This window comes from Apis florea, unplaced genomic scaffold (assembly GCF_048593485.1).
Source record: "Apis florea isolate Af1SG1 unplaced genomic scaffold, ASM4859348v1 contig_3158_pilon, whole genome shotgun sequence".
NCBI lineage: Eukaryota > Metazoa > Arthropoda > Insecta > Hymenoptera > Apidae > Apis > Apis florea.
The window spans coordinates 235,870-260,262 of NW_028256713.1; the positions used below are offsets into that span (position 1 = coordinate 235,870).

The following is a 24,393-nucleotide window of genomic DNA, read 5'->3' on the forward strand; positions in this document are numbered from 1 at the left end:
ATGCGGCAGATTAGGCGCGTGTCGCGAGAACGAATCGTGTTGCTGTTCGATCGATTCGTTCAAACGGGGAGGGAGGGAGGGAGGAGGCGAATCGAGGGGATGAAAGTCGAGAGAACCGGATGTTTCGCTTCCTCCCACGCGAAAAGGATAGGAATCGAGAGGGAAATTGTGAGGGACGATCTTTAAGAAAGATGATGAGGGGAAACGGAATTTGCAATTTATTAACTCTGCCTTCTTTCGAATCTTTATTATTATTTGAGTTATTCGTAAATTTTTGTCTTAGCTCCATTTACGATTATAACGCAAGATTTAGAAAAAGAAGGTCGCTTGTAATCAACTTTTTCCATGCCAACGGAATGTCGTGCAGTGTCCAAATTATCTTTATCTCAAGTTTTACTTTTGTATCAGCCTGTTGCTACAAAAATTGGGCGAAACTCTGGAAATTTTGTCAAATCGATTATTTAGAATTTTTCTTTATTCACGAAGTTGTACGAAGATATGAAAATTCTTTCTCCCTTTCTTACAAAATGAACGCAAGATATTCTCATAATAATGAATTTATTCTTATCTCTTCTCCTCGTTATTTACAGATTAGTGTAGATAGTCGGTTGTTAGACACCGTAAGAAAGTTGGTAGAACATGATTGATTTCGATGCAAATGTCGGGAAGTGTTATAACGCTGCGCGATAATAAACGAACCACGATCTACCGAAATTGGATTAATCTTGACCGAACGTTCTACAATGTTCCATCATCAAGTTTCTACATATGGATCTACGGTAATCTTCAGAACGTAATTGCGATTCTGAGATGGTGGATGGTTACGTACTCGTGACCTTGGGCTCTAATCTCGCAGCCACCTTCCCGCCTATTGCTGCCCGCCTCCGTTTCTTACTTTCCACTCTTGTTCCACCCCACTGTTTAATTATCCTTAAGAAGATTAATTTATCTCTCCTATCTAAACCTATCTGAATCTAGTCTAATTTTATATCCCAATAACAACACATTCTTATCTCGATAATGCATCTTTCAAAATTCCATCTTTCGAAGAAATATATCGATAAGATATATATATATATATATACAGTTCGAAGCGATCCAAGCGTTTTCACCCACGGTCATATTTCTCCCACAAGTTCCAAAGTTCCCCGCATAAAATGACCATAATCCGATACAATAACAAATTTGGCCAGCGCCACTTGACAATACCAACGAATTAAAACTAACGGGCGAAGGATCGGGCGCACAATGGGGCGGAAACCCACCCCTTCGGGCGATCGCACGCGTGTGATGGATCCACGCACGCTCGCGTCTCTCTTTCAGAGCGAGCGAGCGTGTGTGGTGCGCGCGGGCGATATGCACTTGCGCAGTTGCGCGCGATGCGCTTAGCCTTCCTAGGCTCGAATTCATCGCGCGTAGACGGGTCACGTGTGCTGGCACGTGACCCCCATAGATTCTCCATTCGAAGCGTACACCTCCGATCGTGAAAGGGGTTCGTTCGCGCGGAAAAATAATATTGTTTTTTCCATCCTCGATCGATTGCGTTCCTTCTTTTTTCTCGATTTTCAGAATTTTATATTTTTCTCGTGACAGTATAATTCGTTACGTCGTGCACGGTGTGTATCGACGAATTTTTTTGGTTAAACACATCTTTATGAAGTGTTATTATTGCTTTTTCCATCCTCGATCGATTGCGTTCCTTCTTTTTTTTCGATTTTCGGAATTTTATATTTTTCTGACGATGTAATTCGTTACGTCGTGCACGGTGTGTATCGACGAATTTTTTTGGTTAGGCGCATCTTTATGAAATATTTAGAATCGATGGTGCATTTTTGAAAAATTTACATAAAATTTTTTATCCCCAGCCGGGGATAAAGGGGGAAGATTCGGGGCTGTTTCGTCAATTTGCCTCGCTCACAGCTGCGACTGTTGACCCTGTTAAACTTATTCCATCGCCCTTGTAGACCTTGAGGAAGGGTTTATCGAACGGAACAACATATGGACGATGATGGATGGCGACATCCGCGCATCCCCTCGAGGAACAGGGTGCTATTATACAGGCATGTGCGTTCGGGTGCGTTCGGGTTCCTTTGGAGTGTGGTTAAACGGCTGCGCAGAGAGGGTTGCTCATACGTGCAAGAACGAGAAATTCTTGTTTTCCCTTGGTACAATTATTTCACGTTCATATGCATCATCATGCGGAATGCTTCTGTACTACGCGTATATGGAGATATAACAAACAAATAGGAGCAGAGAAATTTGTTTTACAAGCGATAAAAAAAAAAAAAGAAAGGATTCGTTTCGTTTTCTACAGTGATTTATTCGCAATTTACGTAGAAGAAGAAATGGAACTTGGGTCACGCATATCACGTTCGAAATTAAAATAAAATTGTACACTTCCGTCCTCGTTCAGTGTCACCTTCCTGCGCTTCTTTTCCATTCCGTACATGCGACGGTTTCTAAGTGTTCGATTGAATAGCAATCGTTGCCATCTGCTCCGTCGGGGAAACGTTCGTTTCATAGAGTTATGTGTTCGAGTTATGCGAGTACGTCGAACGATGTTGTCCGTATATTCCCCGCAACAACTTTTGACATAAAAATTCGATCGACTCGACGCGATATTGTTCGAGGGGAAGATTTCGCTTCGCGGTGGAAGATATATCACGAAGTCGAAGCTCGAGGCCTTTGTTCTGGACGAGTGAATGGAGCTGAAGGAGACGCGACACGATCGACAGAGGATGACGAAGGTTGCCGCGCGCTGTCAAAATACCCGTTCTTTTTCTTCGCGAGCATCCTGCGGTGACCGCGCCATACCGCGTTATCGTCCGGCTCAAAGGCATCTTGTTTTCTTCGGCCGTGCGTGCACTTATACGCGTGCAAACCGCACAGGCCGATCGAGAGAAAGAGAGAGAGAGAGAGCACGCGTGTGGAGACGGTACAATTTACTCGCGGTCATCGTGGTACACGACGCTCTATCGCTAGCGTTCATCGACAATGCGCAGTATCCTTTGCGCTTTTTTCCCCACTTTCGCGTCTAAGAGATCGGCGGTGGAACGATACACATCCCGTAATTTATTTTCCAATTACCGTGCCGAGTTCGTGCGACCATTTTCGAGTTATCCTCGTCTGAAGTTCGAATCTAATGTTGAACGATGATTAGAATTGGATGCAGCTGCGCGAAGGATCGGATTAGCCTCGTATCGAGGCGCGTCTATCTCGCCTAGCGACTAGAATCCACTCTCTATTTGCATCGACGATCACCCAGATATTGAGCACCCCTGAACGAATAACTCCATGCCCGCGGGGCCTTGGATCGTGCGCGCTCGGCCGTGATCGGGGATCCTCGCCCAGACGCCAGCAATGGGACACGGGGAGAGAGAAAGAGAGAGAGAGAGAGAGAGAGGGAGAGACGAATTGGGCCCTGAGAGCGAGAGAGCAGGCGCTATACGCGCGTGGAAAGAGAAGAGGAGGAGCTGCGGTACGCGAGGGAGAAAGCAGGAGGGAAGGAACGCGGAGAAGGGCCGGGCGAATGGAACGAAAGAGAAAGAGGGGACACTGTCTGAACGTGAGCGCGCGTTCCCACGCCCGCCGCGCATGCGCCGAGTATCCTGGCCCCTCGTGGACCCCTCGGCTCCCTCCGCGAGTAATCGGTTCTCTTGCACTTCCACTCCTCTCTCTTTCCAGCGGATCGAAGCCATCCTGCCCTCTCGCTCCCTCCTTCCGCGGCCACGTACGCTCCTTCTCCCACGTCCCTTGTTCTCCGCCTCTCTCGCTCCCGCTCCGCCGCTCTCTTCCTCCCTCTGCCATTCTCCGTCTCTCACTCCCTTCAGACATCCGCATAGATTCAAGTGCGGACGTCTGCCGTCTTCTTTCTCTCCGCCACATTCTTCTTTCTCCTCCATACGCTTCTCGTCCGCGAACAATATTCGTTTCCACCACTTGTCTCGCCGCGGCGACCAACCTCCCTCGGCCCCAACGTTCACCTTCTCCTTCCCGCTTCTTTCGCCTATCAATAAGCTGCTCTAATTATCTTCGACCTGTTTGTCAGCGGACGTCGCCGATTCGAAATGACATCGGTCTCGATTGAAAGCGCGGTATAGCTTTTGTCCCGTCTCTTTTTTCCTCTTTCTTTACTCCGTGCCAAGTATATATATATATACATATATATTTGCGGCTTTATTTCGCGACACAGTTTAATATTTGCCTGGAGACGTTACGATCTTCGACGCGGGAACGAACAGAGATTATCGAAAATCTTTGCGTCGCGCTTTTCTTTTTAGGAAAAAAAGGGGGGGGGGAAAGAGATTTAACGTAATCAAAGTTTGAATACCTAGAAGAGATATTGGAAGTAGAAAACGTTATCGAGCATAATATTTGTAGAGCAAAGATCCACGATGGAAGGGAAGGAAGTCTTTGAAAAGGCAAATTTGAAAGAAACGCAAGACCACGGAGCGGAATAAGAGAGCGGTTCGCGGGATGTTTGCAGAACCTCCAGAACCCTTCGGAACGTGTTATTTGCGAATACCTACGAGACGGTTTGACTCGTTCTCGTGAGAAGCCGAGCTTACGGTGCTCTGTAACTATTTCCACTGAAGGATAACAAGATTGAGGAGAGCTCTCGATAAACCGATAGACTCGTTCGATTTCTAGACTCACGGCCCCGTGTCGAATTGCACCATCCTCGGTGGTCTGTTTGTTTTGGCGCAACGAGCAATTAAACCATCGCCGTGCGGAGATTCGTAGAAACATTATTTCCGCCGGAAGACACTGCGTTCGTCCACGACTTATCCGTTAATCGTCTCGCGTTCAATTCATTTCTAGAATTCACACTTTTCGTACAATTCGATCAGACGCAAATTTCATTCCCCAATAAACCAAGCTCTCTCTCTCTCTCTCTCAGCTTTGTGCGAACATTAGACATCGAGAATAGAATTCGTTTATTACTCGCTCGGCCGCGTGTCGTCCGACAATAGTAGCGGTTGGAACACATATCCCGGTACACGTCCTGGTCACAGAGATGTCTCCTCCTCGTTAGTGGCCCAAATGGACGCCGCCGACGTCGTAGTCGTCGTCGACGATGCGCATAATGAACGGCCAACAAACGGAACCGTTCTGCTCTCGCACCAACGTGCTGATTGCCAGCGCGAATATTGTCGTACAGTAATGGGTTTGTTCGAAGAAACTCGTGGTGAGCGGAATTGGCGGGCTCCGTGGGAGGAGGGGAGGGGGAAAAAAAAAATGATTATTTAGCGCCAATTAGAAACGGACGCCTAACGATTCGAACGGCGAGCGTAATCCTCTCTCTTATTTTTTTCCCTTTCTTTCTTTCTTTCTTTCTTTTTCTCTTTCTCCCCTCCCCTCCGTTCTATGACCCAGCGCGTTGTCTCCCCGTCTTCCTGGACAAATCGTACAACTTCCATCGACTCTCGATGCGGTTGAATAACCGATTCTCCGTCGGGTTGACTAAAACGTGACTCGTTGTTTATCTTGTTCCGAGTGTGTGTATACAGGCGTGCAAGTTAACGCTCGAGAATCACTGTGCATACTAATTACGATATATTTTTTTCGGTATACGGATACACATCGTACATATATATATATATATCGTATATATATATATATATATATATTTAATTACACGGATTTAAAGGCCTTAAATAAATAAATTTACGAAAAACATCATCTTCGTTGCAATTTTACTTTCCTCCTCGCGAGAGGATTGAATTTCGATATTTCAACACATGGAATTCCAATGACGCGAGGGGGAGAAGGGGGGGGAGGGAGAGGAGATTGTGTGCGCACTCGTCCGTTATCGTTAGAGATTAATTCAAGACGTAATTAAGATTTAGCGGCCAACCGAATTCAGAGATCCCGTTGTCCGTTCAGCGATAACTTTAACTCGAGCATGATTGCCCGGTTAATAAGAAAGCATCACCGCGTGAAGATAAATTTCATCCTTCCATCTCCCCCGCTCTGTACCCCTTGCTCCCTCTCTCTCTCTCTCTGTTCCTCGCGCGTAGCACGGTAGCTCTCTGTCTCTCTCTCTCTCTCTCTCTCGTCCTACAACTCGAAACATCCGCGTTACACGCCCCGATACAAGCGATCGCTGTGCATTTACAAGCTTTTTACCTCGACCACGTCCTCGACACTCGTTCGGATCGGTTTTCGAAATCGTGTGCACGGAAATGGCAAGTGGAAGGGGGGAGGGGGAGGGAGGAAGGAGGGAATGAAAGAAAGAAATGGACGAGAGAGGAGATCGGACTCTTAATTACGATCGCGCGTGTGCACTGGACCCGAACGAGAGAAAAAGAAAAAAAACAAGCAGTGGCCTCTCCTTTCTGCCGAGCCACGCGAATTTTATCCCTTTCGTCGTCGTGTCGCGACATTAATACATCGCACGGTATTAAATGACTGGTGTCGAGTTGTACCGATGTGTGCCGGTGTATCTCGCGAGATCGGCTGTCTCGCGAGATAGAACCTCGCGATCGAGGATTAAGAAGTTCAAGCGGCCGATTTATTAGCCCCTGGCCGCTATGAATGAGTGATTAAGCGACGCGTTAAGTAGGATTCCAGGCGGTACAAAGAGAAGGGGAGAGAGAGAGAGAGAGGGAGAGAGAGAGGGAGCGACGATAAGCGGCGTGGTATATCCATCCCCTGAGTCGATTTGCATTATCCGGCATTGCGAGCGTGGAATTCTTCGGTGAATGAGCAGCAACAAAAAAAAAAAAAAAGAAAAAAGAAGAAAAAATTCATCGAGGAAACTGTAAATTATGCCTAGCTGGTAATATGTGGTACACCTTGAAGCAATGGGAAAGTGAAGTGGAGTATGGAGTATTGGGAAAAAAAAAAAAAAAAAAAAAAGAAAGAAAAGAAAAAAGATACTGTTATTAAGTTGAAATTTTCTTAGTCATCTTTCGAGTAAATATGCAATTACGAGTGAGTTTTATATCGAGGTTGCTGTATCACATTGTTGTATCACGAGTGAGAGGTGTATGGAAATCGGAAGATTTATCGTTTCCGAGGGTATATAATTAATTATATCTCGGTACACTTGCCACGTTTCATCAACGAGGTTTTTCTACCGTTTCTTCTTCCTGGAAAACCTGCAAAACAACATGAAATTCAATTAAGCGCGACCGAGGAGGGAAAAAAGTCTCGTTATCCGTACAGCGAACAACAACAACAACAACAACACCTGCCTATCTGGTTCTGGCGCAGGTTGAAATAGAAACAGCAGTGTACTCTAACCGCTGTCTGTATTTCGTATTTTGTTATTTTTGAGCTAATTACGCGCGATTCTCAACCCCGCTAATTCATTCTTCCACGCTAATTATAACTTTACTCTCAATCTCGAATACGTAAACCAGTTCGGCAAGCCAAGTCGAAAGTGGAGAGAGATCGGGGGAACGACATCCGAGGCGACGCTCGACGGGTAATAATTACCGGCGGTCGATAAAGAATGCCGATTTCCTCGGCGAGGATGAGCCCGTGTCGAGGCGAACGTAGCTCCCCTAATCACCACGTGTTTTCTCCTTGATGCTCCAGTTAGGTAGTCCCAAAGTCCTTCTTCGATCGGGCCACAACCACCTGCGATGTAATTGCAGCCTCCTTTCTTTCTCTCGTTCGCTCTCTCGTTCGATACGACCGACGTATCTCCTTCTCTCTGTCGGTAATATCCTGACACCCAGGCTGGCAGAAGGAAGGTATGCACTCTCTCCACCCAGTTGAACGAGTAGATCGGATAGGATCCGTTGGCACGGTGGCAAATGCATCGAGACGAAGACCCATCGTGGCGGACGAATCACTGGTTTCTATATATGAAAACGGGGAGGAGGGGTGATCGTCGAACCTCCCCATCTACCACTACCTCTTGCGCACCGGTGGTATTCTTCTTGGCACGGAGCAGAAGAAGAGAACCGTGTGTGCCACGGTGGTGTTTAAGAGCGAAGGAACGCTGATTATACGCCACTAACGCCTCCGGCTACAGTCTGCATGTTAAGCGTCTTTTTCCCGCACCTCCCATGATTAGGGACGATCCTCGCACGGTCATTCTTTCTCCTTACTTCTTTCCGAACTTACGACCCTGATCGTGCATCTTGTTGCTTTTGTCTACGAAATAGCACCTTTCCTCTCTCAGAGTTGCGACTCTCGCTTCTACTTGTCCCGCCACAGCCTCTGAAATTCACGTTCCTCGATTCGTAAGTGTGGATTATAAATAATTATGGATATTTTTTTCTTCTTCTTCTTATTCGTCGTCAATTCTATTTTCTCTTCATTACCGACATTTCCAGTCTTTTAAATCGTATCCTGTTCCCTCCTCTCCCATCCATCTTCCGTTTCAAACCGAAACGATTAGCGTGCCAGGGTTCAAGTCGGTTTAACTTTCTTCGATGCGTCGTAGGACGGGGGTCGATGCAAGGTTCATTTGTTATTCCGCCCCTGGTCGGGGCCAGCTTTTCTTTCTCCAGCTGCGCGTATCCCTTGTCCACCCGTGAACCCGTGTTTTCCTTCTGGAGGATAACCTTTTTGCGCGCAAACTATCGCGTCTACGTATCCTCGCCCCGCCCCGTAATAATCTCATATTCACTCGCGGAACACGCTGGCAAAGATATAAATTAATGAACGCGATCCCGTTTTCTTTCTTTCACTCTTTCTTTCTTTTTTTTATCCCCCGTATCTCGTTTTACTCCTTAAGGCGCATTAAATCATTGATAACGAGGAGCAAACCCTCGGATGATCCGTATCCGCGAGGTAATTACACGAGGTATCATTTTCTCGGCCGTGGACATCGCGCAAATGCACCACGGTCGCAAGAGATCCGTCGCAAATTAATTCCCCCTTGTCCGACAAGTTTGTAATTGGCGCGGATGAGACTAGCCCGGCTATCGGGACGGCCGGTTGGTAAACAAAACTGGACGCCAGAGTGGTCGAGGCCGAGCGAATCGGGCCAGATAATCCGTATCTACGATCGAATATCGTGGCACGATCACACCCGCGTGCCATTCCGGTTAACAAGCTACGTGCTTATATCTGTTGTCGATATCGATGTAGTACCCCCTTCGCGGATTCGTTTTACAAACACCGTCCATACGATAAGTCTATTTCCTTTAATGAATAACGCGGCTTGTTTTTTCTTTTCTCGCTATCGGCTCACGATTCACGGCCATCGAACCTCTTCTACTCGATTCCACTAGCTACTAGAACACCTTCATTCATTTCGTCTCGTGGCTACTGGACTTGGCCCTGTTTCTTTCTTTCTCCCCCCTATTCTTCCACTCCGTCGAAAATCGTAACGTATCGCGTTCAGCCCTGCCTCGATATCTCCCGGCCAGGCCTCTCGTGCCAGGTGAACGCGAGAGCAAACGCACAGCTCGTGTCTATACACGTGTTCGTGGATGCACACGAGCGTTCGGGAACGTGTCGGTGCATAGAGGTGCTCGAAGGTATCGGATAGAGTGTGCCGGGATCCACGACGTTATGGTGTAGGTCGCCGCGAAAGAACCGGGTTTTCGAGAGTGTACGCGCGGAGAGTGGTGCTCGCCTCGGGCTCTGTCTCGCATACCTGCGAAGAAGAAGAACCTGCGGCCCCGCCGTGTTATTAAAGAGAACCGGAGGGTCTCCTCTCGCTGCTTCTCCTCTTCGCCTACCGTGGCGTTCCGTTCGCGCTGTCGATGGTCCAGGCCTTGCCGCGTGTGCGCGTGCGCGCGCATGCGCGCGACGGCCGTAGAATCTCTATACGCGAATCTTATCCTTTACCCTCCCCCCCTCGACCTTGAATTATTATTTTTCGGCTCGTTCCAGTAATCGACCGAGGTCGGTCTTCTCGGATGTTCGATTCCGTTCTTAGCGGATCGGATAATTCACCACGTGAATTGCTTTTATTCGATGGTTATTTAACGAGACGAAACGTGTCGCGAGAATAGAATAATTGTTATTTTAATTGTAATTTTGCACGCGCTACGACACTTCGATTCGATTCGCAGCTTGTACGCTTTCTCAACAATTACGATCCTTCCTCCCTTTAAATCCACCGATTTTTAAATCCGCGCTTTTGAGAATCGTTTGTCGAAACGGAACGACGACACGAAGCGAGTTTATTTTAATTTTGAAACGAGTTTGAAATGATGCAACGAGATCGATACGATTTAAATTCGTTTTTTTTTTTTTTTCAGAACGGGGGCCATTCCTCGCAATTTTCTTTTCTTTCGTTATTACAATACGGCCCGTCGGGCATATTCCGAGTTGCAACACTCGTGGCAACGATCGTGGCCAAGATGCAAAAGCGTAAGCGTTCGATCCCGCCGCCAGGAATCGAGACGTTTTCCGTTTCTGCGGTCACGAGCCGATTCCGGGCCCATTATCGCGATTAAGCCTCGCTCGCCCTCCACCCTCGTGCCCACCATCGCCCATATGCCGTGCTGCTGACGATTATGGTAATAATACGTTTGCGCGTATCGCAACTTGAAACAATGATACAGATACCAGCTTCTCCCCTCCTTCTTGTGGAAGGTCTATCCCGCGGAGAACATCGCAGAGAAATATCGTAATTCGATTCGTCTCACGTTCGTTTCGATTAATCTGCTTGGAGGATCGATTATTTTCGAGGTAGATTCGAAAAAATAATCTCTCCGGCACGTGATTTTTCTTCCTTTCTGATACAATTTTATTCAATCCAGAATGTGGAAGATTGGCAAAAATGAGGGAGAGGCAAGATTTTCCTTTCTTCTTTCGTGATAATTTTTATCTCGGCATCTATTCAATCAGGAATGTGGACTCGATAAAGAACTAGCAAAAAAGAGGCAAGATCTATCTTTTCAACAGACTTTCCTTTCTTATCTCGTTAATCTGGAAATACGTAGAATTCCCCGGATCGAGAGAGAAGAGGAAGAGTTTGTCGATCGAGGTTCGATCACGCTTCGACTCTGGTTGAATCGTTCGTTACAGCTAATTGATTTTACGAGGCGCCCCTGACTGGAAAGTATATATTTAGAATTTCGATCCCACTCTCGCTCGTTAAGGCTTCGTCGCGCGCGGGAAAATTCGAAAAGAGAGAGAGAGAGAGAGAGAAAGAAAGGAATATCCTTTAGAAATTTCCGACTAACGCCGTTGTGGAACGGGAGCCGCTTGGCTCTTATTATAATATGGCGCGTGATCGAGCTTACATATACTCATCACTATTCATAGGACGAGCAGAGCTGCAGCTTCGTTAGAGCTATCCACCCTGTTCCGCATAATGACGTAATTAGCGCGAGCCCTTCTCGGTCGAAAGGGCTGGCTGTACACCAACCTTCACCCTTCTCACGCTTTCGTAATGGCTCTCGCACGAAGTCACCTGAAAAACTAGCGTCGCGTGCGCCATTAATCCTCGTGCGCCGATTAGAGTATCTATCCGCGAGTATCTCTCCGCTCCAAACCGCTTTGTTTCTTCCTTGTTACACGCCGGAATATATTAACCCTCGTCCAATCGAGATTAAATTAACCCGACGATTTTTCGATCAACGTTTTGCCTTTCGTTTTCGAAGAAACGCGTTCAGTTGGACGAAATCGGTGAGTTGGAAAGAGAAATAATTTCGTTCTTCCTTGACCTCCTCGCTTGGATCTTGTGTGTGCTCTCGCAATCACTATGAGCCTCGTGTACCTTGTCCTGTTTTATCACGCGAGCCGGATTCTGATAACTCGTCCATTTTAGTTTTAGTTTCGAAAATTGCTCGATCGAATAATCGCACGAAATATAATTATTTTCGTGGAAAATGGTCGCAACGACAGATCGAACGTAAAGATCGAGCAACTTCCGATTATTATCCCGCGCATAAATCGTCTCGTGACCGATCCGAGCGAACCAGCTTTAATTCACACCCTCTCTTCTCCTCCTCCCCTTTCCTTTCCATCCTTTCGACACACACACACACACACACACAGATATCCGCAGATAGTTTAAGGCGCGCGTAATCGAACGCGCGGAGAAACGGCCCCGATGTCACTTCGCGCATGGCTGCCTCGCGATATTTGCACGCCGAGTCACGATTTTCTTAAGCTGCGTGCTCTTATCGATAATCGAGCCATTGGGCGAGTCGGTGAAAGTTTGAGAAACTTTGGGCCGGACTTAGAACTCGGCTCGATGTGCACAGTCAACTCTCCGCGATCGAATTCTCGATTTTCATTCTTCCCTTTTATTTAATAATTAACGATACTCAACGCAGAGACGAGCGAACGCAAACAATTCGGATAAATTGCCGGGTCGTTCGAGATCGACTTATAAATAAATTTGAATCTAGAAGCAGAACGTTTATTATCGAACGTCGTTCTATCATCCGTTTCGTAGCGACGCGTGTTTACGTATTATAACATATATAGATCACAACGTAAATGGAACGTATTCAGATGTAGTGAATACTTTGCTGTGTTCGGTCGATTCGATGTGAAGCAGGGAACGCAATGGTATAATAATTAAAGATCTGGAAAGTGGTGAAAATGGAATTAGGAAGAATACACGGGAAATTTAGGATCGCAGATATTAAAAAACAGAAGCGCAATATTGAAAATTATATACGGAACGTGGATTCGATGGTTGGAGGGAATGTGACTTTACGCAGCTGCTTACGATAAAAAGATATGGGATCCTTAAATGTTGAAAGAGACTGTCGATTTTGTTCCACTTTCGTCTTCTCGGATCTTCGTCTTAACGTGTTAACTTTGCGAAACGAATAGAGTTTTTGCTCCCTCGTGAATTTGTATAAATATCGAATATAGTTTCTTCAGTCGAGTTTCGTTTCTTTCTTCTCGGCCGAGTTTCTCTCGTCTTGCGTTAGTCAACGCGTTTCTAGCGCACGTGTGGACTCGCGAGAATGGGTAACCGCTTCCTTTTTCGAACGTCGAACGTTTTTTCCTCCCCCCTCGGAAAATTAAGTCTCTCCTGGAAGTCTCGGCCGTGTATACTTTCATGCCACGCCACTTTTGGCAATGCTCAAAGTGGCCGACGTTAATCTCCAAGGATTATCACGCGACGTGAAAATACAATCGAATACGAACAGCGAGTTTTCGGTCAATTAGATTTGGATAAATGGAAAAATGTTTGAAGATTTTTTTTTTTCTTACGTTCCTGAAATTTATTTAATTTATACTTGAAGAAAAATTACCGAAACAATCGAGTACATTGACGACACGACTTTGATCGAATTACACACGACACAGTTGCCTTTTGTGAAAAAGCCGCGATGCGTATTTGCATCGGTGCGCTCCGAGCCGATTAAATTATTATCGGCGGCCGAGCGTTTATTAGCCATTTCGGGCTGGCTGAAATGATTAAACACGGACAGAAGAGGGATAATAGGCGCCTTAAATGGTAAACAGGCGAGAAACGAGGCGGATCGTTAAATTCGGTGTTGTGGGAGAGAAATAAGAAGCTGGTTAATCGATCGAATCGATTATTGCGTTGCGATATGAAGATATTATTATTATACGTAATTGCATCGAGTGTGAGAAAAATAAAAATGAGAAGCGGAGAAAGGAGTGAAGAGTAAGAATGGGTAACGGGTCGAAGAGAACGCGTTGTTGGAGTGACTCGCAGTTTACATCGCAACAATTTTCTTAATTAAAGTAGACACCGCTAGGAGCTGCTCCTTCCTCATCCTATTTGTCATTGGCCAACCATTATCGAAGTCATCGCCCCTTTTGCTCCGCTTTGAGCGCGAATTTTTTCTTCTCTCCTTTTCCTTTCCCCCCTTCTTCTCTCGATCCTTAGTTATTCGCTTAGTCACAAATAATAATTAGTTTCCGTGACTAGTTTGCCAAATTTGGTCGTCATTACAAGTTGCTCCCCGCGCCATTCTTGCTCGTTGTTCGTTCCTTTCTTTGTGGAAGGAAATTGGATGTCGAAACATCGACAGTTTCAAGATCGAATAATCTTTGAAACCAAGTCGTTACAAATGTAACCAACGATACACAAATATGTACTTACTCTCCTCTTCTCTTTCTTAATCTCTCTCGTGTTAGTAGATTTCTAGACGTCGCGTTTCCTCGTGTACGGAACTTTTTCTTTTTCTTTTCCAAATTTGGGAAGAAATATTGGAAACTCTCGCGTCCTCGAGCCAAGTTGGAGAACGCAAGGAATGGAAAGGGATCGCGTGAAAACGTGGCAGGTTTCACGCTAGAATCGCTGCGCTCCACTGTTTACCGAGTCATCTAGCGTGCTCAGTCAACGAGGTCAGAAACATGATGGTGTTGCGATGCTGATGACCCCTAACCACCGTCCTCGCGCCTCCTCTCCACCAAGCTCCTGGAAACTCTCGCTCCCGTTCCTTCTTCCTCCTCGCCTTCCCCTTGTTCCCGACCACTCTCGACGCCCCGTCCCTCTTCTCCCCTTCTTTTTTTTTTCTTCTTTCCTCGCCTCGCGCTAGGATCACAATGTTTGCGCACGTTGTGCTGCACCACCGATACCAAGTTTCATATACGACTCCTCGTGTAATATAAAAACTTTATCTCCACCGATAATAGATATACGTCTCTAGAAAGATTCTCTCGTCGTCGATAAGACCGTGTATACATACAGATATTTCGTATCGCCATCGTGGAATAATAATCCGTTGCAGGAAAGAATAAACGTGCCTGTTCCGTTGTTATTTTATTATTAGAACTGGAACACCGGGGAAACGGTGTTACGAGGAAAAAGGAAAGAAGAGCGGGAAAGAAACGCGCATGTTGAGGCGAATCCCTCGTAGTTGCGTGCGCGCGAAACGATTATCTTCCGCGCGGAAGGCCAGCGTTCGTTTATCTAACCGTATTGACAGATACCTGATCGGGCAAGTATCCACGGACAGATTCGATCGATTTACGCCACGGTGTCGATACCGCGGCTCTGCTCGAGGAGGAGGGAGGGAGGAGGGGGGATCGTCGTGTATCGTCGAGCGGCGTTCCATGCATTAATGCATGAAGATGGTGTATCGACACACCCCGTCTTGTAAGGGACGATACGTAAGTATACGGGCTTATCGCCTCCTCTCACCTGTCCTGTCCTACGAGGGACTCCCTTTCCCCTCTTTGCATACTCGCGTAAAATGTCCGCGTTAATGTCTCTTTTTGCGCTTCCTTGGAATAATTTCAGAGAGGGAGAGAGAATTTCACTTTTGAAAAACTTTTGATCAATTTCATCGTATCGATAAAGTGAATATCGCGGATACGTTTTATTTATTTATTTATTTTTTTTTTATTATAGATAGAAATCGTCGTCGAAAGTTTCGAAAATATGTGGCGTGGATATATTTTTTTGTTCTCGAAGAAGGAGAAAGGAAATGCATTTGGGCTCGAATGCATTAACGCGCACGTGGACCTCCGATGGATCTCTCCTTCCGTGCCTCGTCGAGTGCAGTGTCCATATTTGACGTGTTTCGGGTATGGCGCTGTTGGTTATCATTGATATATTTGAGAACGGATAGGTGGGAGTAGAATATTCCTTTCGCTCGTGCGCGCTTCGAAAACGTGGGCAAACATTGTAATGGCGATCCAGCGTGGCTACCGACTGTTAATGTCTCTTGACCACTTCTTCCTCTTCTTCTTCTTCTTCTTCTTCTTCTTGTGGCGAGTGATCTCATCGTCGATCAACACAGTGCTCGCGTACGCAACGCGTGTTCCGTGTGTTTTTCCACCCCGTATACGGAAACTCTCGATCGAGCTTGAACAAAATTTCAATCGGTTCGAATTTCTGAAAGGTTTATCCCTTCCAAACAAACACTTTTCGACTATGTAATTTCGTTCTACGATTCGAATCGATCGATCGCTTCCGTATCGGCTGGCTATTATTCGCACGCGTCGAACGAGGAAAGAGAAAGAGAAAGGACGCGTGGAGATCACAATCGAACCGGATCAAATTTATTCAACAATGTGAATCGAGCCTACTACTTGTTACAATTAACGGGCGAAGAGGAGGACGCGAGAAAATGTTACACCCTCCTCGACTTGACGACTCCCCTTATTCTCTTCGTTGTTATCGCGTAGGCGTCGAGGTTCTCGGAATTTCCGCTTATTAAGGGCCGGCATCCGGCAGAAATTCGCCTCGCCAATGCGAAACTTGAACTCGAGAGGTGCTCGCGAGATGCAGGTGAGCGCCACGAGTCTCTGCGACCCGTTCTGCCCCTTGATTCATATTTTGCGTTCGAAAATATTTTTAATAATTGATCCGGTCTCGTTGAAATTAAGATTAGGAGGAGAAGAAGAGGAGAAAGGGTAGAAATATTTTAAAACTCGAATTCTCGAGTCGCGAATCGAAAATATTTTCGCAGTAATTGAAAGATTTGAGCGGAAGAAGGGGAGAAAAGAAACCAACATTTGAAACTCGAATTCTCGAGTCGCGTTCGAAAATATTTTCACTAGTTGATCTCGATAAAATTAAGATTGGAAGGGAAAAAGGGGAGAAAACTCGAATTCTCGAATCGCGTTCGAAAATATTTTCACTAGTTGATTTCGATAAAATTAAGATTGGAGGGGAAAAATGGGAGAAAGGATAGAAACTCGAATTCTCGAGTCGAAAATATTTTCGCAATAATTGATCCGGTCTCGTTAAAATTAACACGGGATTGGGGAGGGGTAATGGAAGAGGGGATAATTGGCGTGGAGAGGAGCGTCGATACGCGCAATCGTCATGAAACGATCTTCGCCACGTTCTGATCCGCGCGTTAGCATTCGAAACTGTTGGAGCGCCAACTGGTTCTCTATCACGGTGGCGCACCACCGGCAATTCGTCGGTCGAACGAATCCGTAACGAGGCTATTGTCTTTTGTCGCCGATTGCACCGGGCCGCGACGCCTTCCTGACGGTGTCGCCGTCTGCAAAAACCGCCTGCTTCTAACACCGGCTGCCCGCTACATAATTAATTAAACGGACGTACATCGGCGACGGAACGGTTGCTCGCCTCCTTAACCGACTATTAATTAGAGTTACATCGCTAATCGATTCACGGGCTTGCTGTTTTCATCCTGCGTTTGTCCTCTCCGTCCAAGTATCGAATTTCCGTTAAATTTCAACGTCGATTCGACGGAAAATTGTATCCTCTTTCTTAAATACGTACCCGAGGATACGTACCTCGGTTCTCTCTCTCTCGAAAAAAAAAAAAAGAAAACAAAATTCCCTCGAAACTTTCTCTCGAAAGTGGTTTATTTTCGTTTGGATAATTGGCAGGAAAGTCGGGACGATGCGCTTAGGGAGCGCGATGTATCGTTTATACTTGAATCCACGCCGACACGTCTCCCACCACCAACTTTCCCACGCGTGCTTCGACTCCCTTAGCAGTGTTTTTCTCTGTTGGCTGTTGGCAGCGACTTGCCGTCTGGGCCGGTTCAACACGCTTCGCGATTTCCCGAGAAACGCGGTTGCGCACGCCTCCTCCTCCTCCTTTTCTTCTTCTTCTTCTTTTGTGCCACCGGTGGTGATCGATCGTCTCCTCCTTTTTATCCCGCCTTTACCTCGATTCGAGATCGAGGCAAGGATGGAGAAGGGAAATATCGTAACGGAACACGTTTAAAAATATCTTCGATCATCGATTCTTCTTCTTTTCTCGTTTCGTTTATTATTTATTTATCTCAAATATTCGCATGTTTCAGGCGACTTTTGAAAAGCGGTTTCCGTCTCGCGACTCGTCTAGACTCGTATTACGTGGATCCGCTTCTGATCCGCGTTGCACGATAGCTGGCACGCTCGTTCCACCGTGGAAACCTCGTTAACTGGCTCGAAGGATGTCGCAGGGTTCACGGTCGTGGTTCACGCACCCTATTCAACTCAGCCAGTTTCGACCTCTTTTCTTCAATTTTTATCCTCTTACTCCACGCTTTTTGGGGATTAAAGGTCAAGGATTTAAATCTATGGCCATTTTAATACTCTCCTTTTTGCTTCTCCTCGATGCCGATCGATATATACGTGCGCACGAATTAGTTAGTTTCAATCTTCGAAGAAAGAATGATTTAAAAGGTTAAGATAAATTAGGCAGATACTTAATTATGATGTCTCGAATTATGGTTGATGATTTGACTTTACGAGTTTTAAAGATTTCGAGATCAAAGTTCGATTCGATCTTTTTTTCGTCCAAATCTGAATTGGGATATCGAAATCGAAATAAGATCGAATTATGGTCGATTTGACTTTACGAGTTTTAAAGATTTCGAGATCAAAGTTCGATTCGATCTTTTTTTCGTCCAAATCTCAATCGGAATATCGAGATCGAAGTCAGATCGAATTTCGAGATCAAAATTCGATTTTTGCTTCTTTCTAAATCTCAATCAGAATATCGTAGTAAGATCGAATTATGGTCGATTTGACTTTAAAAGTTTTAAAGATTTGGAGATCGAAGTTCGATTCGATCTTTTTTTCGTCCAAATCTCAATCGGAATATCGAGATCGAAGTCAGATCGAATTTCGAGATCAAAATTCGATTTTTGCTTCTTTCTAAATCTCAATCAGAATATCGAGATCGTAGTAAGATCGAATTATGGTCGATTTGACTTTAAAAGTTTTAAAGATTTGGAGATCGAAGTCCGATTCGATCGAAGTAAGAAGAGTCCTCTGTTACCGGTGATAAATCGGTTCACGAAGAGTGGAGGGGATTAGCAAGTGGCGCATAACATTATGGATTCCTGTTTTTGCGTTGTCGCGAAGCTTTTAACCGGGATTGGTGGAGCTAATATTCATTAGTTTCCGATTGACAAGCTGTTTATTAACGTCACCTCGTAAACTCGGTAACCTTACCAAACTCGCTTCGCTCGATGATACATACGGTGAAGAGAGCGGAGAGTGAAAAAGTTTTTTAAAGCCTCTTGTCCGCTCGGCGGCGAGTAAATTCGTGAAAGCGATCGACCATCGATCATTGAAGCTACCAGAAAGGAAGGCCGGCCGACCATTAACGATCTCGCGATCGTGTCCATCGCGATATCTCGTTAATTACGAAATTGCCGACACGGCGACCAGTGTTTCGACCTCGTCGCAACAACATAATTCGATGAAAGTTGACTTGTGCCCGCTCACCGACCTTCCCTCTCCCACTCGATTCGTGAAAAAACACGCGCAAATAATTCTTCGCTGATCCGTTTAAAAAAAACACCCTGAAATGAGATGGAATCGGACTTTTTATCTTGGACTATCCCTTTCTATCTCGTTAAATTTAATCCTCCTTCGAATGTTGAAATTTTTATCGAGCGAAAGAAATTTGTAAATTTTATTTTTTGACTCTTTTAATCTGGTTAAATTTAACTTTCAAATATCGCGAAATAAATTTTCAGATTTGAATTTTTAAAGAAATTCGTAATTTTTATCTTTGACTCTTTTAATCTGGTTAAATTTAACTTTAAAATATTACCAAACAAATTTTCAGATTTGCAAATTTGAAAGAAATCCCTAATTTTTACCTTTGACTGTTTTTAATCTCGTTAAATTTAAACTTCAATTGTTGCGAAACAAATTTTCAGATTTGAAATTTTTAACCTCGACTATCTCTTACAATCTCGTCAAATTTAACCTTCAATTGTTGCGAAATTTGAAATGTTTAACCAGCGAAATTCGTAAGAAACGCACAATCGGAGAGAAAGATATTCTCTCATTTGCTGGACAAAATGTAGTTGCAGCTAGCTCGAATATTTTACTTTACTTCGCTCGACGGCGAAGCGACAAAGGTCCTGAAAACGAGGCCCTGAAACGAGGGGAAGCGAGGAGAACAAAAGGAAACCGTAAGAGACGACAGGAAACGATAAACTGGAACATCCTATCGATATCGTGCTCCCGGGAACCAGTAGCGTGCGCAACGTCGGCTACATGGATGGAGAAGAGAAGAGAATGAGAGAGAGAGAGAAAAGTTTGCGCAAAAAGTGGAATCCTCTCGAGACGGAGCTAGTAAGCAGCCTTATGTAGGCTGACTCAGGAAGGTAGCTGGAAAGCACGGTGCAAGAACCGTATATCGGCGTGGTGGTGGCCATTTTGCAGCATCGACGGGGACCTGTTCGAAGAACCAGAGCCGGGGATACGTTGCGCGAAAAAGCGGATGAAGTAACGAGGTAAAATTACGTCTCGTTATGTCCGCGGGATTCCGTAAGGATCGATCGAGCAGCTTTTATAACGGCAGCAAAAAAACTTTGGTGATCCTTGGTGAACCTGAACGCCGGATGGAGAAACGTCGAAACAGGATCCGTTTTTCGCGAAAAATCGAGGAGAGAATTTCTTGAATTCTTTTATCTATTATTATCTTATAGTTGTAGTATAATTTTATTCCCTACCTTTTCTCCTCCTTTTATTTTCGATTCCTTTTTTTTTTTTTTTATTGGATCGACGTTATTGCATTATTTACGTTTGGATAAAAATTTGTGAAATTAAATTTCAACAATGAACTCGAATGCGAGAGGTACACGCACACACACGCATGCACGTGAGTTCTCTCATCAAGATTATCGTGTTTTTCGAGAGGGGATTATATTTACGACTTCGTATACACCGATGATCGAGACTCCCCGGTACCGATCTCGAATGTACACATTCGATCAGCATCAACGAGGCTGGGGAGGAGGTGGAGGGACGGGGACGGTTGGCTAGACACACAGTCAAAGGGCATGGGTAAGAAAGAGTTACACCCGTGTGTACGTGATTGAACGTGGGCTCGCGATTTACATCGCAATCGGAGTCGTAATCATCGTGAACCGGGCACCGGTCGGACGGAGAGAGTGTAAAAGGGGCCCTAGGCCCGCAAAGGATAGACTTTATATGTGGCCACGTACGAGATCGTTAGTAAGGGTGGAACAACGGCTACGTGGACGACGACCCGGAGAGGAACAAGAAGACGAGTACCGAAGACCCACCGACGATTTAGCGAGCCTTTGCATCTCCGACTCTCCTCCATTCCCTCCTAGATCCCTTCCCTCTCGCTTCCGTTCTTCTTTCTGATACCTACGCCTACGTTTCCTTCCTTCCCTCTCTTTTCGTTTTTTCCACGTTATCGTGGATACGATTTTGGCTATTCGAGAGATTGCGAATGAATGAATATCAATGATCAAATGATGCTCTTTCAATCGTACGAGTAAATATATTTCCATGGATTTTATAATTTTGGCAATCTGACAAATTGGTAATTTTCTGTCGATACTTTTGAAACGAGCAATGAATAGTTAATGGATCGTAGCTTTTGAATATTCGTGTAGGTTCGAACGAAGTTCTTCCGGTGGATTCTACAATTCTGATAAGCCGAGCAGAGCTTTCTAATTCGATTCTTTCGAACGAATGGTTAATGGATGAATCGTATCTTTTGAACATTCGCATAAGATATAATTTTGACAAAACCAAAGGATTGGTTACTTTCTTTCGTAATAAGTATCGTTGAAATGAAGCTTTTTCAATCGCGTGTGGATATACGTGGTTTTCGGTGGATTTTACAATTTTGACGATCCGAGAGACCGATAACTTTCTTCGAAACGAACAACGGACGAATCGTGTCTTTCGAGTATTCGAATAGGATTGGTATTCAGGTAAACATCGGCCGGGGAGAGACGTTTGAGATCCAAGTATTTGTCAAACTTTCCACACAGCTTTCATACCGATGTTACTCCACGATATATATAATAATTCTGTAAAAACTTAAAGAGAAACATTCTCATTTTTAACTTAATCTTTTCGCTACTATGGGCGCTACTTATACATAAGAAGCCGCGTATCATATAACATGACGATTGCACATCGAATATCTTTCTCTGAAAACGATAGTAGCATCGATATTTTTTTTCAATAATCACCGTCAAAGCAACCATCTTCTCGTGCACATTTTTGACGCGGCGGAAAAGTCGCCCATAACAAAAGGGTTATCATATATTTTATATACGAATCCTCCGTCAATATCATCGCCCTATTCTTCCTATAAACTTTCAGCTTCAAATTTCTTCCCGCTAAAAATCCGTTTGCTCGTTCGATTATCACCGCGTCTCGCACGCCACGACTTCACGGTTGCGCGCCATCTCTTCCCCAGGGGTCGTAGGTGTCCGTCCATGGCCACGATTTTTGCGCTTGTTAGAGCATGAAAGTACCAGCATTCCGTCACCGACATCATGCATCACCGCCCCGAAACGCGTCGCTCGATAAATCCTCCTCCTCCTCCTCCTCTTCCTCTTGCTATTTTTCTCTTCACTATTTTTCAGCCCGCGCGACTCCTTTTTTATTAATTTTCGAATACACGAAAGGGCTTGGAAACGAGGAGGAGCGGAAGACATTAGCGTTGCAGGCATTAACGCTAAACCTACATTTCGCGTATACCTACCATGAGCGGTGAAATGCAAAAAAACACTTGTATCTTAATATAGAAAGAGATTTTAGCTAATTGGATTCGTCAAGTAAACAGGAAGTTGTGAATATTGAAAAATGGGTTGTATCTACGTTAGAGAAAAAGTCAATAATTCAATATGGCGATACAGTAAGATAACTTTGTATACAAGAAATTCTAAACGAAATTTCAAAAATTTGACCGCGCCGTAGGTTCAGTGTTAAGACATCGGATTCCACGAACGTCCGATTACGGGCGCTAGGAGGAGGCTACCGCATCCAATCATCCGCATTTTTCCCGCTCTAATGACGTTAACTAAATTGCTCCCCCTCGTGGACGGAAGGAGCTGCCGCAGAAATTTTCCATCCCCATCCGTTCTTTCTTCGCTCGATCGAAGTTGTTACGCGCCTTTTTGCCCGCGTTTCCCCCCCATTCTTTTTATCAAATCTCGATATCGATCTCTGCTCGCGCCACATCGTTGCGTACGACTACTTTTGGATTTTTTTCTTCCTTCTTTTTATTTTTTCGCGCGGATGATACTACAGGAAGCGAGGATGAAATTTTGTTATTATTACTCGTGTGTCGTTTATCAAAATTTCTTTCGCTCGGATTGAAAAAGTCGCCGGAACGAACGTAAATATGCATATGTGTGTGTGTGTGCGCGCGCATAAGGGAGACGGTAGGCATGCGGTGATCCCGGGGACCTTAATGATCAGACATCCTCGCCGCAAATGAACTACAGGAAGTAACTACTTCGGATCCTAATGTGGCGGAATAGATAACGACGTGATTTGTACACCGCCGCCAGTTTTAGAGTACACCGGTAAACGTGTAACGAGCAACAACTCATCTCTATGTATGCGTGTGTGTGCGTGTGAGAGAAAATTAAACAAGAAGGGATAGTAGGTTAATGGTAGTTTCGAGGAATCGAATAATCTATCCAAATGTGTAATAACGTTGGATCGAACAAGTTGAAGTTATCCCGAAATTACCTGAACGATAACCTGTTTCTCCACTTCGCTCGCCCATTTAACTCCAATTCCAGATCCCCTCTCTCCTTTTCCCTACTTTCTTCTTACTCTGTCTCTTCACCCAACGCGATCACGATCTTCGTAATTCGAAATTATCGACTTGTCGTTAGCAACTCCAAGCAAGAGAACGACCGATTCGTACGAATTAGATGAAGGGAAGTAGATTGATTTTTAACGTATGAATTAACGTATGAAATGCGTACTTTTATATTTTAATATTTTACGTATCTTTATATATATAAAGGAAGACAATTTGTCGGATATTAAAGTCTATATATTTTTCGTTTCGTGCGATATTTTAATAATAAAGCAATTACCAAGATGCATCCTCGGCTCGTCAAGTATCGCGATATAATCCCAACTGCTTTCACTATATTATTTTAATTTCTTAACGAATAGAAATAATTTCGTTATTTAATGACGAACAATCAAAACGTCGAGAATCTAATTTCAGATAAAAAAAAAAGTTTAATCATAGATAGTAGATTATTCTACGCTTTATAAAATTATAAAGAGCTTAGGAATCTATTCACGAATTATAGAAAAATCGGTATTTTAAACCGAGTGGTGCCTGATTGGGGCAGGATTGGAGCACAAAAGCCTTAGACATGCGTGAAACAATCCTCGAATCAACGGGAATTCCTCTGAGTCAAGTTATGGCGCGCATTTCACCCAGTTTCCTTTTCGATCACTGTGATTATCGAAGGCTCGGAGGCGGCGAGAATAAATTAAGATGTTTCGAACCGTTTTCCGTCACCTCCAGGCATTCATTTGCCTTCTATAATTTCACTCGACGATCTTGCCAAGTGTCAAAGTGTCAATAGCTCACGGCCGAAACGATTATCGTCGTATCTCGCCAACGACGATGAACAAGGATTGAGCAAAAGGCGCACAATCGTCGCATTGTGGAAAGATGCAAGACGAGAAAGGTGTGTCGCGCTGTAACATTTTATTGTTCGATCGAGAGAAGCCTATTTTTACTCGTTCCTCCAAATACGAATAGAAAGGAATTTCCCGGAACAGCTCTCTCGAGGGAAGGGTTGTATCGTCCTTTTGGCGAACGAGGCGAAACCGCAGAGACAAAGCGACGAT

The 24,393-nt window shown here is 44.8% G+C and overlaps 1 protein-coding gene across 1 annotated transcript in view; it reads left to right on the forward strand.

The window, feature by feature from the left end:
- Positions 1–24,393, forward strand: part of N (neurogenic locus Notch protein) — a 203,936-nt gene that overhangs the window by 29,337 nt on the left and 150,206 nt on the right. The gene's annotated exons all lie outside the window — the stretch shown is intronic.